The sequence below is a fragment of the Macaca thibetana genome, chromosome 4 (assembly GCF_024542745.1).
Source record: "Macaca thibetana thibetana isolate TM-01 chromosome 4, ASM2454274v1, whole genome shotgun sequence".
NCBI classification, from domain to species: Eukaryota; Metazoa; Chordata; class Mammalia; order Primates; family Cercopithecidae; genus Macaca; species Macaca thibetana.
Genome location: NC_065581.1, coordinates 110286835 through 110303189, shown reverse-complemented (window position 1 = coordinate 110303189; position 16355 = coordinate 110286835).

Sequence of the window (16355 nt, the reverse complement as noted above, 5' to 3'; positions counted from 1 at the left end):
ATTTTAGTCTTACCAACAAATGCTAATAGTTCCTGACAATTGCATTGTGCTTTATCCATTTCAATGCAATTTCCCATAAAAATATTTTATTTTATTCTCATGACTCTGTGAAACGGACAAAGCAGATAAATCGTAGACTTTTAGAGCAGGATAAAATGCAGAGAACACTCAGTACAAAGTCTCCATGACCTTCACTATCCTCTCTGTCTCTGTCTCTCTCTCTCTCTCTCTCTCTCATTTGCTCTCCTCACTCTTGCTCTCCCACTCTCTCTCTCTCCATGGCATAACAAGAAATCTAAAATCAATCCAGTACTAGAGTTGGTTAATTAAGTTGCCAGTGATATCTTCAAAAACCAGGTACTGTATCATCTTTTCTTCTCCATACTTGCATGATAGACCCACATCTTAGGAGTTTGGCCTACAGCAGACTTCAGGCATCAATGGCTCCCCCATTTATAATATAATCAAAGGCCAAAATAGAAGAGTGTATAGCCTCTTCTCATGTTCCATTTTAACAATAATGATTCTTTCTAGATAAGTTCTCTTCAGATCACACTGGACAGATGGCATCATATGCCCATTAGTAACCCAGGTACCACCAAGGGGTATGGAATTTATATGACCGTCTTAGAGAAATCAAGCTGAAGCTCTTGGTTGCCCCGGTTCTAAAGAATGCTGGGGTTCCATTTTCCAGGCCACTCTGAAGGAGTGTGACTGTTGTGTAGACACTAAATAACATCTGACTCATTAATGAAAACATAAGACCGTCTTCATCTGAAAAGCCTATTTACATACTTATAGATACTCTTAGTAATTATTGCCTGTGGTCATTTTACAGTTACAATTTTTCAATTTTTCAGTAGTGACTTTAAGATTAATTATTCCAGTTCTATCATCTTTAATAAAATTTAATACAAATGATTTCTCCTATACATGCTTGATAGCCATATGAACCCTGTTTGAATATTTCACAACATTGAGAATTATTTATTTTATTAACCAATTCTAATTATCCGGCAGGGCTTCTTTATATGTTACCTTATAAATGAAAGTAATAAACTTGCTGAACATCGACTGTGCATCCCCTATAACTTCCAACTGTCTCTTTGGACTCCTTCTGGACAAGCGTAGGAGAAATCTACTTTTCCTTCCATATGACTGTGCCCCTTTAAGGTGAGGCCAGAAGAAATCAAGTAGCTTGCTTAAGACCTCATCAATACTTCCTAGCAACACTGAAATGACAAGTCCTCTGTCTTATGTAATTTCTCACTCTGCGTTTTTAGGTATCCATAGATACATTCATTTTCCTCCGACCGTCTAACTAGTGCTTGTTGTATCTTCTTGATGTTACAAGTTTTCAAAAGAGAGCACAGGATGTCACATAAAGAACTGTGGTTAAATTATTCTGCTGTTGAAACTTCTTCTGGATGTCGAAACAAAATTTGCTTTCGATAGTGCTGAAAGTGCAATTCTCATCTCCCCTGTCTTTTCTTTATGTATTCCAAACTATAATTTAATTTCTCCGGCGTTTGCTTTGTCCCTGAGTTTAGCCATGACAGATGCAGCCAAGTGAAAAGGAGGTTGCTGAATCTTGTCTGCATGAGCTCAAAACCCTGAGGACAGCAATAATCTGGAATACCATCCCAAGGTGACACTTCTAGAGAAACAGATTCCAGGTTGAATTACCGTCAATGTTTTCCTGCGTATCAGCAAGAGAGCCTGATATTTGTTTTAATACTTTTCCACTGTCTGAAACTATAGATATTAATGATAGGACACTAATAAATTATCACAATATGCTAATTTAAAGAATTGATTTGCATAACATAAATGTTGATTTGTATATAATTAAAATGCACTTTTTAAAAAATCTTTCCTAAGAAACAGAAAAAGAAAGAAACTTTAAATGCATCAAAGTGCAGAAAGGTGTTTGCTTGAGAAGTGGAGTCAGCACTGAAAAGAGAAATGAGGACTTCCTTATTTTTACCATGGTTAGTCAAATTTCTGTGGAAACAATCATTCATTGGACCATCCCACATGACTAAGACAGGAATAGGGCACAAGCAACCAGAACATTCCATGTTTTCTGCTTATTTTGATTAATAGTGTCTCATTGCTTACACTATCCAATTTCTGGTGGTACAGTGTAGCCAAGCACGCGCCCTAAGATCTCAGTAGAAAACATGTACATTGCTAATGGGTATGCGGCTTCTCTTTCAGGTGACCAAAATGTACTGGAAATAGGTCAGAAGCCTGTAATCCCAGCACTTTGGGAGGCCAAGATGGGCGAATCACTTGAGGGCAGGAGTTCGAGACCAGCCTGGCCAAAATGGCAAAACCCCATCTTCTCTAAATATACAAAAATTAGCCGGGCGTGGTGGTGCGTGCCTGTAATCCCAGCTACTCTGGAGGCTGAGGCAGGAAAATCACTTGAACCCAGGAGGCGGAGGTTGCAGTGAGCCAAGATCGCGTCACTGCACTCCAGCCTAGGCAATAGAAGGTGATTCTGTCTCAAAAAAAAAAAGTACTGAAAATAGATGGTGGTGATGATTGCACAATTTTATGACATACTAAAAAAACACTAAATTTAATAATAATAATATAATTATAACAGTGCAACCCTCAGGCTGTATCTAATCACCACCAAGTACTTCTTTTTCCTTTTCCATTCTTTGGTAATTATTTCTTAACCTATCTGCTACTTTATGGTGAACTAAAATTTATTTATATTCAATTATGTATTCAACCAACAAATCATTGATTTTGTATTCCTTGTATACAGTATATTTTCTATTTTCTTGCATTGTGACCTTAAGTCATTTGCTCGATTTATCTTTCTTAAGGAAACTGCCACTCTTCCAACCTATGTAGTTCACGGGAACTACGAAATAATGCAACACACAAACTTTAGCTATGGGAGTAGGCTTAGAGCCTGGCTCTGGCCAATCAGAATGTTGCCATAAGATTTGCTCTGAAAACATTTGGAAGGAAAAGGACTCTCTCTTCCTTTGTGATTAAAGTTGTAAAGATTACGTGAGCCCAAGGCTACCAGCAGATGTATTACCATTCCTAAAGGGAAGTATGACTAAGGGTAAATCCAAGCAGAGACAATGAGATCTGAGAGATACTAAGAAATAAAAATGGAAACGGAGAAAGAGATAAAAAATAAAGAATCCACAAAATTATCTGAAATTCTGAATCCTCTATGCAAGAAGCTATACTCCCTTCCCTTGGATTTGTGAAAAATAGGCTTAAAAGTACATCCCTTACCCCTACTCCACCTCCAACACACACAAATATCTGATTTTACTTGGAGTTTTTCATATTTGAAACAACAGCATCCACTTTAGATAAGTAAGACATATCATAGTTCTTGCTTTTAAAAGAATGAAAAGACTAATAGTGGAAACAGGCCTATAAACAGATATATGTGAATATAGTATGAAGCAGTGCTGGAATGATGGATAAGATATATATTGAGAAAGGGTACAGAAGTTAATGTTCAATTATAACTGAGGTGGTGAAGAAACGCTTCAAACGAGATGTAACACTAAGGAAATTTAAACGGAACTATAATAAGGAAATTTAAAAGGAGAACTGGCTCAGAAAAAAATGTAAGACACTCCATAAAAAAGAACCAGCAAGAGAAAATCCAGGGACCACAGAAATGCATTATATATAAGGAAAAATAAAAAAAAGTTACTTATAGGTACAGCAAAGAAACACAAAAGAGTAGTTTCAGAGCAAGGATCATTGTGACTTTAAGGTGCTAATTGGGTATCTGTACCTAAATGTCCAGTAGGCCGTTTTCTACATGGATCTAGAACTTAAGAAATCTTGACTAGGGACAGATTTGAGTCTTCACCGAACAGTGGGCAGTTACAAATGTGGGGTACAATAAGACAGCCCAGAGGAAGTGAAGGGAGTGAAGTTGGAAAAGCGTGAGGACCAGCCTGTGTGTAAGTGCTGAGCGTTCATAAAGGAAAAAGCCAAGACTCTGGCAGAACCGGACTCACTGGGCTTTCTTGCTGTTGCAGAATTTTCAGAGACCCAGACCCTTAGAATGAAAACTTTTATTTTCTTCACAATCAAGATCTAACTATTACAAACCCAACACCTCTCTCTCCACAGTTCTCCCTCCTGCCACTACCATCACTGGGGTCTCTGAGTTTTTAGATTTTAAATCATTTTTTAGCGGCCGGGCGTGGTGGTTCACACCTGCAATCCCAGCACTTTGGGAGGCCAAGGCGGGCAGATGACGAGGTCAGGAGATGGAGACCCTCCTGGCCAACATGGTGAAACCCCGTCTCTACTAAAAATACAAAAATTAGCTGAGTGTGGTAACGCTTGCCTGTAATCCCAGCTACTTGGGAGCCTGAGGCAGGATAACCATTTGAACCAGGGAGTCAGAGGTTGCAGTGAGCCAAGATCACACCACTGCACTCCAGTCTGCGGACAAAGCGAGACTCCGTCTCAAAAAAAGAAAAAAAAAATCATTTTTTAGCACAGTAATCTACTATTTTCTTGTGTCTCTTTTGGTCTTTGACTTCTGGACTTCCAATTCCCTGCAGCTTCAGTAAACTGGGCCCTTAACTCGATCTCTTGGGACTTGTATACCTCATCCATATTCTGGCCAAGTACCTAATAAGTCCACCTATATCCCAGAATGACAAGGAGGATCAGGGTCAAAGAAAATCATGACATGTATATCTAAAAAGCATGATAGGGAAACACGGTGTCGAATCTTTAATGATATTCTTTCCTAGGTTCTTTGTTGTTCTGAAATGCTGAATTCTCTCTACATGACAGAGTATGGCTTGCACTCAACATCTGACCCTCTTATGGTAACATCATGTTGTCGTAAGAGCAATCACTTACTCAGTAACAGGTTGCCTCTATGGCAGAGGATTCAGAATGTTTTTTAAATGGTTTTTCAGAAGTAGGGTTGCTACCATAGAAATGCAAAACTGCAGCAAAGTAGCTGCATCAAAGACAGGGTCATTAAGAAGATACTAGAAAGGAATTTGCTTCTGATAAAGCCCGATGTTTGCCTTTTCACTATACACCCACCGAACAACGACATTTGAGACTAGAGCAACAGAAAAGCATGCTACATCCTTTCAGATCAATGGAATCAAAGTAAGAATACTAAAATTGTACACTGTGGATTTATTAATTAGTTGAGAAAAATAGCAACAAATACTAGTGGAGATATCACAAAATTTCCTGGAGAGACTTAGATTCAAACATTCCATCCACCCGATGGTTATGTAACTGTAGAGTAAGTTGCCTAAGCTCTACAAGGCTTAGTTTTTGCAGCTATCTCCTTCATAGGGTTGTTACCTAATAATGCCTCCCACATAGAGTTATTTTGAAAAATTAACAAAATAACATAGAAGGTGTAACTAACAAATAAAGTAGTTGATACATGGATAGTGCCCAAAATATGTCAAATTTATATAGTATTTTTATATAAAGTTATGATAAGTAATGCAATGGAATTTGTTAGGAGAAAGATGTAGCTGTTACTTGTCTACTTCCAAATGTATGTGCTTTATGCCCCAGGGACATCCAGAGAAGGAAGATGGGACAAAACTGACCAGAAAAGAGGCCAGATAATTGCTTTTTTGTTTTTCAAGTTTTAGTAAATGGTCTCACCCCATATTTGTTTGTTTGTTTGTTTGTTTGTTTATTTGTTCCACTCTGTCACCCAGACTGGAGTGCAGTGGTGCAATCTCGGCTCACTGCAACCTCCGCCTCCCGGGTTCAAGTGATTCTCCTGCCTCAGCCTCCCAAGCAGCTGGGATTACAGGCGCCCGCCACCATGTCTGGCTCATTTTTTTCTATTTTTGGTAGAGACAGAGTTTCACCATGTTGGCCACGCTGGTATCGAACTCCTGACCTCAGATGATCCCCCTGCTCAGCCTCCCAAAAGCGCTGGGATCCCGGCCCCTATATTGTCTTTTAAGTATGCTGCCTGCAAATATAAATTCTTATTTATTATTGCCTCTCCCATATGATTCCCTCTTCTCCAGCACTGAGGCTCAAAATCCCCAGTGTGTCTTTGACCTCTTCCTGGTCCATTGTACAGCATGTCCAGCTAGGAAATTTTATCAAAAGCTCTGTAACACCAGGATAGAAGATTTTAAGGAGTTTTGGAGGAATCAATTGTAGCTTTTAAAATCAGGCCATTTGGAAAGTGGTTCTACTTATGAAATCTACAGGCATGAAGTTGTTGGCCATAAAGCAACTGTTTTGATCCACTTTAAATATGAGCCTAAGGGATTAGATGCTGCTGTAAAGCAAGATGTTAATAAAAGTTAGCTGATAATTTTGCTGAACGTTTGTATTGAACTTTACAGAGAAAGTGTATTTGTAGAAAGTAAAGAGAAAGTGAAAAATATTCCAGAAGAGCAAATGCTAGTCAGGAAACCTTAAAGTTATGAGACATCAAAGGAAGCGTGGCATGTTTCAGGACTGCGTTCTAATTTGCTCCCTATCTCAGGGGCAGTACTGTTTGATTTTTGGATGCTGCCTAATAGTATCAGCGTAGTAAGAACAGCATAGATACACGGGGCCAATTACCCAGTGTTTCGAACTTCAGCGTTCCATTTTGTCTCCTCTAGCCTTCTTATTGCTTTGTCCTCTGGGAAGCACTAGTGATGTTTCCCATGCTGAAGAGCTGTCAGTTAAGTGGTTCATTTTTTTATTAGTTCACATCAAATGCCTATGAAAATAACTTTTTGATCCAAGATGATTATGTAATATGCTTTGATTTATTTCCACAGATGTGTGATGGGTGGCATCAGAGCACCCGAGCAATGGTGGTATAAGGGACATATTTGTGTCCTGCAGTAGCTAATGTCTCATCGAAGCACCACATTTACCAGGAGCTGTACAAGTTCTCTGCATCTGTGCATGTTTAGATTTATTCTCCTTTTTTTTTTTTCTGTCTGAGCAAATACATTATCTGCAGGGAAAAATATGAATATATTCATCTTGCCAGAGTGAGGCTATCCTCCTATGTAAACAAGATGACCTAAACCAGCAGTGGAAGATTCCAGAGCGTGGATTGGAAGGGGGCTTGGAGACAGATATGCTGCATCAAAGGAGATTACCAGCAGCCTCAACCTCACTGCAGTAGAAGGCCTTTCAGAGAGATAAACCATTTTCATTTTTGATTTATAAAATATTTTAGGAGAATTTTATCTGGAATCATGAAGATAATTTTGAACACATATGAGCTTTTCTTTCATGAGTGAGGTGATGAGTTTTCAGGACAGGCTCCATGTATTTACTCATATTCTGGTCAAAAAAAAAAAAGGCCGCAAGATGTCACCACGTAGTGGAGAAGAAAGTGATTTGAAGCAAAGCTGCCCTAGGAAACTAACGCATATCAATACCCAGGCTGAGAAAACAACTTTAGGAAGAAGAAATAAATTTTATGTATACTATTGACACATCTCTGGTTGTGCAGTAATTTTAAAGTACAGCAAAGTTTCATTTTAAAAAGTCATCAAGAGTGCTGCTGTACATGTAGAAACTGCTCAACAAATATTTAATACTGAACTCATTGTCATGGAATAGAGTGTGGTCCAACCAGTTTAATAAATATAAGGAAAGGCCGGGCGCACTGGCTCACGCCTGTAATCCCAGAACTTTGGGAGGCCGAGGCAGGCAGATCACAAGGTCAGGAGACCAAGACCATCCTGGCCAACATGTTGAAACTCGGTCTTTACTAAAAATACAAAAATTAGCCTGGCATGGTGGCACGTGCCTGTAATCCCAGCTACTCAGAAGGCTGAGGCAGGAGAATCACTTGAACCCAGGAGGCGGAGGTTGCAGTGAGCCAAGATCGCGCCACAGCACTCCAGCCTGGCGATGGAGCGAGACTCCGTCTCAATAAATAAATACATAAGTAAATAAATAAATGGGAAAAAACTATAAAGTACATTTTAAAAGCTGAGAAAAACTTGAGGCTGCTTAAAGTTTCACTCTAGAATGATTTCAGAACTCCCAGGAGGGAAGTGCACCACAACATATAGGAGAAACAGAAGGCGGCCAGGCGCAGTGTCTCACACCTGTAATCCCAGCACTTTGGAAGGCTGAGGCAGGTGGATCACCTGAGGTTAGGAGTTCAAGACCAGTCCGGGCAGAATGGTGAAACTCCATCTCTACTAAAAATACAAAAATTAGCTGGGTGTTCTGGTACACGCCTGTAATCCCAGCTACTCAGGAGGCTGAGGTGGGAGAATTGCTTGAACCCAGGAAGCGGTGTTTGCAGTGAGCGGAGATTGTGCTGCTGCACTCCAGACTGGGCAACAGAGCGAGACTCTGTCTTAAAAAAAAAGAAGAAAAAAAGAAAAAGAAAAAGAAAAGAAACAGAAGGCCAGCAAGAGTGGAATAGTGGAATATTTTCTAGTCACATAACAGACATTAGAAATAAATAATTTTAGGAAAAAATGTAATCGGTTCTAATTGGAAAAGAAGCTATTGTATGCCTATCAGTTTGTTATACTCCAGGGAGAGAGAAACAAAACCTAGACCTTACTCTAAAGGATCTTATAGGCAAAACCTATTTCTTGAGTTTAAGGCACACCCTAACAGATGGAAAAATCAGCGGTATGGGAAACAGGTGTCTCTTCCTAAACATTAGTCAGGTATATTTAAAACTACAAGTTTCCGTTAAAACAATGTTTCTTAGAAACTAGATTTTGATGTAACATATTTTTCACCCTTAAATGAGAAAAGAAGACTCCTAGAAAAAGCGACTGTGATAACTCACACCCCAAAGCAAATAGAAACTACTAAACCTTAATATCCATTATTTGGATAAATACAAGGATAGTTATTTTTAAGGGTAGATAAAATAATAGCTACAAAGGTAGTTCAAATATATTGTCCATGAATTGACCTTTTAAAGAAGAGAAAAAGTTTTACACAAAACATGTGGAATCTCTTTCCAGCCCTTCCTACTCACTATGACTTGTATTCACCATGGAAAAACTATAAAAGAATTTTTTTTTTCCTTTGGAGAACATGTAATTTTTAAATCAATATTGAAATGATCCTTTCTTACTGAATTCTGAAATGAACTAATGTAATATTAGTAACAGGGGATGGATTCCAAGCCCTTTCCTATTGCAGAAAGAGACCCTAACTGTCAGTTTTGTTAGGGGAACTGATTCCTTTGAGGTTTGCTGTGGGCACAGTGTTTTGTATGCATGTGTCAAACCTCATGCTGTGTTGGCTTCTATGTTCAGAAACATAAAAATAAAGTGGTAAAGTAGTTCCCTTTGTTTCTGCTTTGAACTAAACAAGTTGTTAAAATATCCTGGGGGTGGTGGCAGGGGTGGCAAAATGACTGAAATGGAAGGGGAAAGAAAGATGGTTTGAGTTACAGTTTTTTGTTTGCTCTGTGTGTGTGTGTGTGCACACATGTGTGTGTGTGTGTGTGTGTTATTGCCTGGACTTTTCAATATTACATGTGGCCTTAGCATTTCTCCCTTATTCGTGAATGCTCTATACCAGATATTTCTTCCATCCTCAACTTGACCTCTTTTCAAAACTTATCTTCTCTTAAATCTCCTTGATTTGTTCTTTTAAATTTTTCTCTCTTCTTTAGTCTACCTCCCTCCTCTTCCTCTAAATTTAAGACCCAATTGGTGGGCCGGGCGTAGTGGCTCACTCGTGTAATCTCAGCACTTTGGAAGGCCAAGGCGGGTGAATCACTTGAGGTCAGGAGTTCGAGACCAACTTGGCCAACAGTGAAACCCTATCCCTACTAAAAAATACAAAAATTGGCCTGGTGTGGTGGTGCATGCCTGTAGTCCCAGCTACTTGGGAGGCTAAGGCAGGAGAATTGCTCAAATCCAGTAGGCAGAGGTTGCAGTGAGCCGAGATCATCCCACTGGGGGGACTCCAGCCTGGGCTTCAGATCCTTCCATTGCTTATGAAGGAGTAAGAGTTGTTAGGGGGTCCAGTTAAAGGGCATATGATTCTTTTGTACCATTCCTGTAAATACTCTGTTTTACTCTATGTACTGGACTAAATACACGTCAAGCAACTTGCTAAAGATAGATTCAATAATAAAGTGTAATTTACCTGTCTCTAGTATCTTGTTGCACTTAAATAAGTAATTGTAATCCACATGTTCTGTATTGCCGAAAATCGTTCTTTTAAAATCCTACTGTGTTAGCTTTAAAATAGTTGAGATTAAAAATTTTGCTGAGAAAAACTTTTTTTTTTTTTCAATTTATAGGTCATTCTTTCCTCTTTAAATAGAATCTCGAATATACCTTTAAAAGTCTCTTCCTTTAAAATTATTGCCAGAACTCTGTGGTCCAGAACTATTTCTGAAACTCTATAACCCAACATCCTCCTTAGAGCTCAGGACAGACAGTGGTGCCTGCTCTGGAATATTTTAGTGTGTGTTTTAGATTAAGTGCCCTGGAAATAGAGTGACATGGTGTATTTGTCAGCTTGGGCCACCATAACAAAATGCCACAGACTTGGTACTTAAACAATAGAAATTCATTTTCTCACAGTTCTGAAACTAAATGTTAATGATCATGGTGCCAGCTGATTTTTTGCCTGGTGAGGACCCTCTTCCTGATTTGGAGATGGCTGCCTTCTTCTTGACCTCATATGGCCTTTCTTCAGTGTGTGTATTCAGAGACAAGGAGAGAGCTCTTTGCTGCCTCCTCTTATAACGACACGAATCCTAGAAGATCAGGGCCACAACCTTATGGAGGAGCATTCTTGGGGTTACACCTGTAAAGAGTTGGAGAAGACGGGGATGGGCAAAAGAGCTGACCTGCAATGAGGTTGCCATTGAGACTTCCACCTGCCTAAGGAGAGCTCTGGAACTGGATAGTCCTTCAGGTTAGCCCCCAAGTCATAGAAAAGGGTTGGCTGTTCACGTACTCACAACAGTCACTAGTCAAGAACTGCCCTGGGAAGGGTATAAACTTGATTATTGCAGCTCCATGTGTCCAAGTACCATGAGGGATGCAGCCATGACCTATCAGTAATTGACATGCCCAGCAGCTCAGGGGAGGGGTGCATTGGTCCTGGGAATGCATTGTGAGTGAAGTACTGCAAAATCCCTTGCATTCTTCAATTTGCTAATTGTTTATAGAAAGTTTGCCCCATCTGGAAAGAGCTTTTTCAGGGTGTTGGTTGGTCTTACTTCCAGGAGAATGTAGAAGGAAGTGGGAGGAAACAACCTGTATTGTTGCAGTTGATCTCAAGGCCATAACTGATCCTCATCATCCTCTCCTCCAGCACTCATCTTAGATTGTTTTCACCTTGCCTGGCCCCTCTGTTGGTCCAGCTGGTGGCTTGGCTGGTGGGGGGCCCAAGCCCTTATCCCCGGGGCTCTGAGTCACAGTGGTTATTATATCCTTCTCAGATAATGGATACTATACCTTTCCATTTAACATTAAAACTGGACAACAGAGCACCAGGAGATGTTTTCGTAGATCACCTGAGCTCATGCACATTCCACCCCATCCCCATTGTATAGCAGCAGCCCTGCCTCCTCCTGCTGATCTGAGCTGACCACCCATTGAAATGGTGACTCCTTCCTTTGATTGCTGGTCCCTTGCCATGAAAAGACCAAAGTAACCAGATGAAAGACCTAGCTTAAACTTTAATGGGACTCTACTGTGTCCTCTAGTGGAAAGCACTGCCATTCTAAGAACCAAGATCTTTAGACTCACGGAGACTGTAACTGTGGTAACAGAAATTACAAATGCCCTAGAGAAAATTGGGGTGATGGAAAGCAACGCCACTTCTAATTCTATCCATTGATTCCCAGATCCATGTATTCTAACTTAAAGCAGATACAGAACAACCTAATAGTTATTAATTTTCAGTGAATACCATGTCCTGAAGTGAATACCATCCTCACAGGGTATGGTTTCTGACCAGGCACCTCAGCTGCATGTCTTAAACATGACTCTACCAACGTATCAGACTGACAGGTTTTGGTTTGTGAGAATAATGATATAAAACAAATGGAGCTTGTACTCACGCATCCTCTACTGCAACTACACCTCATTTGTTATCATTTGATTCTCTTGGTCTAAAGACAGGCTACACAGTATCCTGTACCAGCAGACAAAATTTTCAGAAATCTGCAGCTAGTGATATTAGCAATGGCCTTGCAGTAGGAAATAAAAGCTCACACCCAAACTATCTGTGGATTCCATTAAGGATAAATCACTGCTTCTTCAGGGATAGGAGAGGTCCATTGCAATCAACTTTCTGGTAAGTTCTATTCCTTGGGGAAAGTGTGTCACACCGAGGGCTAAATATTGGTTTCTGATATTGCAAGCCAGACTTTTGGCAGAGGCTATAGCAAAATCATTATTAAGCGCATGCGACTGGGCTTTCACCACCACTTCTGCCACCATGGGTACTTTATTTATGTGCCAATTATGCCAGCCCTGTGACTGATTGATAGAGACTGGCTGATGTCAACTAGCCACGTGAAAAAGAAGTGATTGGTTCATTGGAGGCCTTGCTTGACTCATGCCTCTGGTGGGTTAACCTGTGATGCAGAGATCGCCATATTCTGTGCCCACTCCCATAGGTCTATCCATGTGCCTCTTCCTCTGATCTCTTGGTCCCTGAGCTTCTAATCTTTCTCTTTTTTTTTTTTTTTTTGAGGATTTATTTTTATTTATTTATTTATTTTTATTATTATACTTTAAGTTCTAGGGTACATGTGCACAATGTGCAGGTTTGTTACATATGTATACATGTGCCATGTTGGTGTGCTGCACTCATCAACTCGTCAGCACCCATCAACTCGTCATTTACATCAGGTATAACTCCCAGTGCCATCTCTCCCCCCTCCCCCCTCCCCACAATAGGCCCCAGTGTGTGATGTTCCCCTTCCCATGTCCAAGTGATCTCATTGTTCAATTCCCACCTATGAGTGAGAACATGCAGTGTTTGGTTTTCTGTTCTTGCGATAGTTTGCTGTCAATGATGATTTCCAGCTGCATCCATGTCCCTACAAAGGATATGAACTCATCCTTTTTTATGGCTGCATAGTATTCCATGGTGTATATGTGCCACATTTTCTTAATCCAGTCTGTCACTGATGGACATTTGGGTTGATTCCAAGTCACAATAGCAAAGATTTGGAATCTTTCTCTTTTCAAATTCCAGACCAAGCATTCAGGATATTAACCAGGGATTTTAATCCTTCTTCTTGATAGAATGGAAAAAGAATGCATCTCTCAGTGGGTCTGTATCATATTTCACAGGCTGTGATGTTCTCATCTAGTAAAGACACGCCATCTGGCACAGCAACTGCAATTATGGTAGTCCACTGTAAATTGCCATTATCCATCCAGTCCTAGTAAAGGCTAGACCAGTGAATCTCAATGAGGATATGACAGGACATACTAGTTTTACATTCTTTAAATATTTTAAAATAATGTTTATCTCTGCCTGTCCCCCTGTGATCTGATATTGTTTTTGATTTGCTATTTTTCCTGAGCGGTGGGTCTGTTTCAAGGCATTATACTAGTACGTTCAGTGCCCTTTTCCCTACCTTCATCTTTGGACCAAGAAAACAATAGGAAAATTCTGCCAACTACCACCTCTATCCATCCCAAATGTAAATTCAAAAACTATGAAAATAAAAATCAAGAGAGTCTTTAAACTCAGTGGAATCATTGTAAGTTGGGCCTGGGCCAGGGATTCATTTATCATCTGCCTTCCATATGTCCCCACTCAGATAGGGGGGTTAAGTTATCAATGGGTATCAATGTCAATTCAGACTCTATGTCTCATTATCCTGGAAATGTGTAATTATTTCCCATTTGCCAATGCATGATTATCTAAGTGAATGGCTAGAGATACCTTTGGGGAACAGTGGGAAACAGCTGTTGAATATGCTTGTCACAGTGTTGTAAGTTCCTGGTGGAGACTTGACTTTTTCATCAGCAAAGAGATTCCATATCTGAGAACTATCTAGGTCCAGACTCTGTCAGCTGCATTTGGATTTCTGATCATCCATCCCTGATTTCCTTTGATTGCATGAATAAAGTAAAATTCTTACTACTTGCCCATCTATCTCGTCCCTGAAATCACAATGTTCTCTTAACCACCTCCATAGTTCTCTGTGGATTGAGACCCCTAGCTACCACTTTGATCTTTCCATCCATTGCAGTAACTGCCTCTCCAGTAATTGTTTCCTGGCAATTAAGTACTTTACATGGTCTGTATTATTATGGAACCCTATCATCACCATTGTTTATAAGGAGTTCAGTTTGTAGAGGAGAGACACAGCAGAGCTTCTAAATGATGAAGTTCTCGCATCCCTCTCAAAAGCACATTCTTTGTTCAGTAAATGGAATGTTATGTTGCAGAACTTAGTAGGCAAGTAGGTTTTCCAACCTTCCACAGTACATGTACTCCAGGATACTCTTTTCAGAACCTTTTATTTCTTTCTGCCCTTGTCTGACCTGATAGTTTGATCATATCCACTTCATTTAATGCGAGACATCACTTTTTAAAACTTCTTTTTTTTTTTTTTTTTTTTTTTTGAGACGGAGTCTCGCTCTGTCTCCCGGGCTGGAGTTGCAGTGGCCGGATCTCAGCTCACTGCAAGCTCCGCCTCCCGGGTTCACGCCATTCTCCTGCCTCAGCCTCCCGAGTAGCTGGGACTACAGGCGCCGCCACCTCGCCCGGCTAGTTTTTTTTTTGTATTTTTTAGTAGAGACGGGGTTTCACCATGTTCACCAGGTTGGTCTCGATCTCCTGACCTCGTGATCCACCCGTCTCGGCCTCCCAAAGTGCTGGGATTACAGGCTTGAGCCACCGCGCCCGGCCACTTTTTAAAACTTCTAAGAGCACTCGCCAGTGTGTTAAACCCTGTATCGCAGAAGAGCATCCTGTGTCAATTGGTTGCCCCTTGATCCAACATCATTGGAGAGCTCTGCTATGCACATTCTTCCAGCTCTTGCTGGTACATAGTAATAGATCACACTGCTCCACTGATGTATATGCCCTCTTTTCCCTTCCCAGGTCTGGCACACCTCACCAAGTTGTGCTGCAATTTAACCTCTGTTTTTGGTCTGACTGTGAGGAAAAGTGGCAGGAGTAAATCCTAATTGGGAACAAGCATTGTTCTATAAGACGTCTACCTCATCTGAGATCTATTTATGATCCTCAAGCAAAGGCAAGGATAGGAGGATGGGTTAGAGGGAGTTACCTTCTAAAAAGGGGGAGTTGGCCAATTCTATAGGCCCAAAAAATAAGAATAATTTGTGTGTTCAGGGTTGAGCTGATCCCAAGTCTCAAGGTCTCACTCTTTCTTTATTAGAGCCCTAACTTTGGTTTAAAAAAAAAAAAAAAAAAAAGAAAAGAAAAATCCACCAGGTCTCAGAATTCAACCTTTTCTGGATGTCCACTACTCTTATGATTAAGTTCTGATCAGAGTCCTTCATCTTTTTGCCCTGTGATAAGAAGGCAAAAGATGAGATTCTCCAGTTGTTGTGGGGTTTTTTGTTTGCTTTTAATGTTGCCTATAACAGGTAATTGATCACCCTGAGCCCTTAAGTATATCTTTTCAACAAATCAGTGGAGCTCTAGAAACCCAATTCCATGGGCCTTATAGTTTTCCCTTTTCCCTTTGAGAGCCAAAAATAACACATCTGTCAATGCATCTCTTTCCACAGGTATCCGGTCACAGTTCACTACAGGTGCAAATTTTAACAGCCGCATCACTGCAACATGCCAGGAGCAATTCAAACACCACCCACCACCAGCGATAGGGTCCTATTGCCATATAGCTGGCAAATGATCCATCTCCCAAATTCCATGTTAGATTCTGCTTCCTAGGACCGATACCATTACCCGCCTTCACCTGCCTTTGAGGCAGAGAATTGTGTGCTGAAATATATTAAGAAGTGATCTCAGGAGGTACAGCTGCAAGGAAGTAAAACCAGAGGGATTGGGCAGAGGGAAATTCTGACCTACAATGCAGTTGCCACTGAGACCTCAGACAAACTTAAGAGAAGATGTGGAAATGGGAAGATCCTTCAACATTGTCTCAAATAGGTATGGGGTGGGGTCTTAGTATTTTCACTTTCATTGTTGGCCTCAGGATGCTCCCTGCAAGCAGAAGGAGCTGTAATCTTGAGCAATACAGTTCCCAGAGGCTGAGGGCAATTTCCAGTGAAAGACACAGCTGCCAACCATCAGCAAGTGGGAGATGGGTGCATGGGCTCTGAAGAGAGAAACTGGGTGGAATATGGCAATATCCACTAAATTATTTCTCATCCTTCATATTTAAGCTCAATCACCACTCTGTCTGGAAAGTGTCCCAGGAC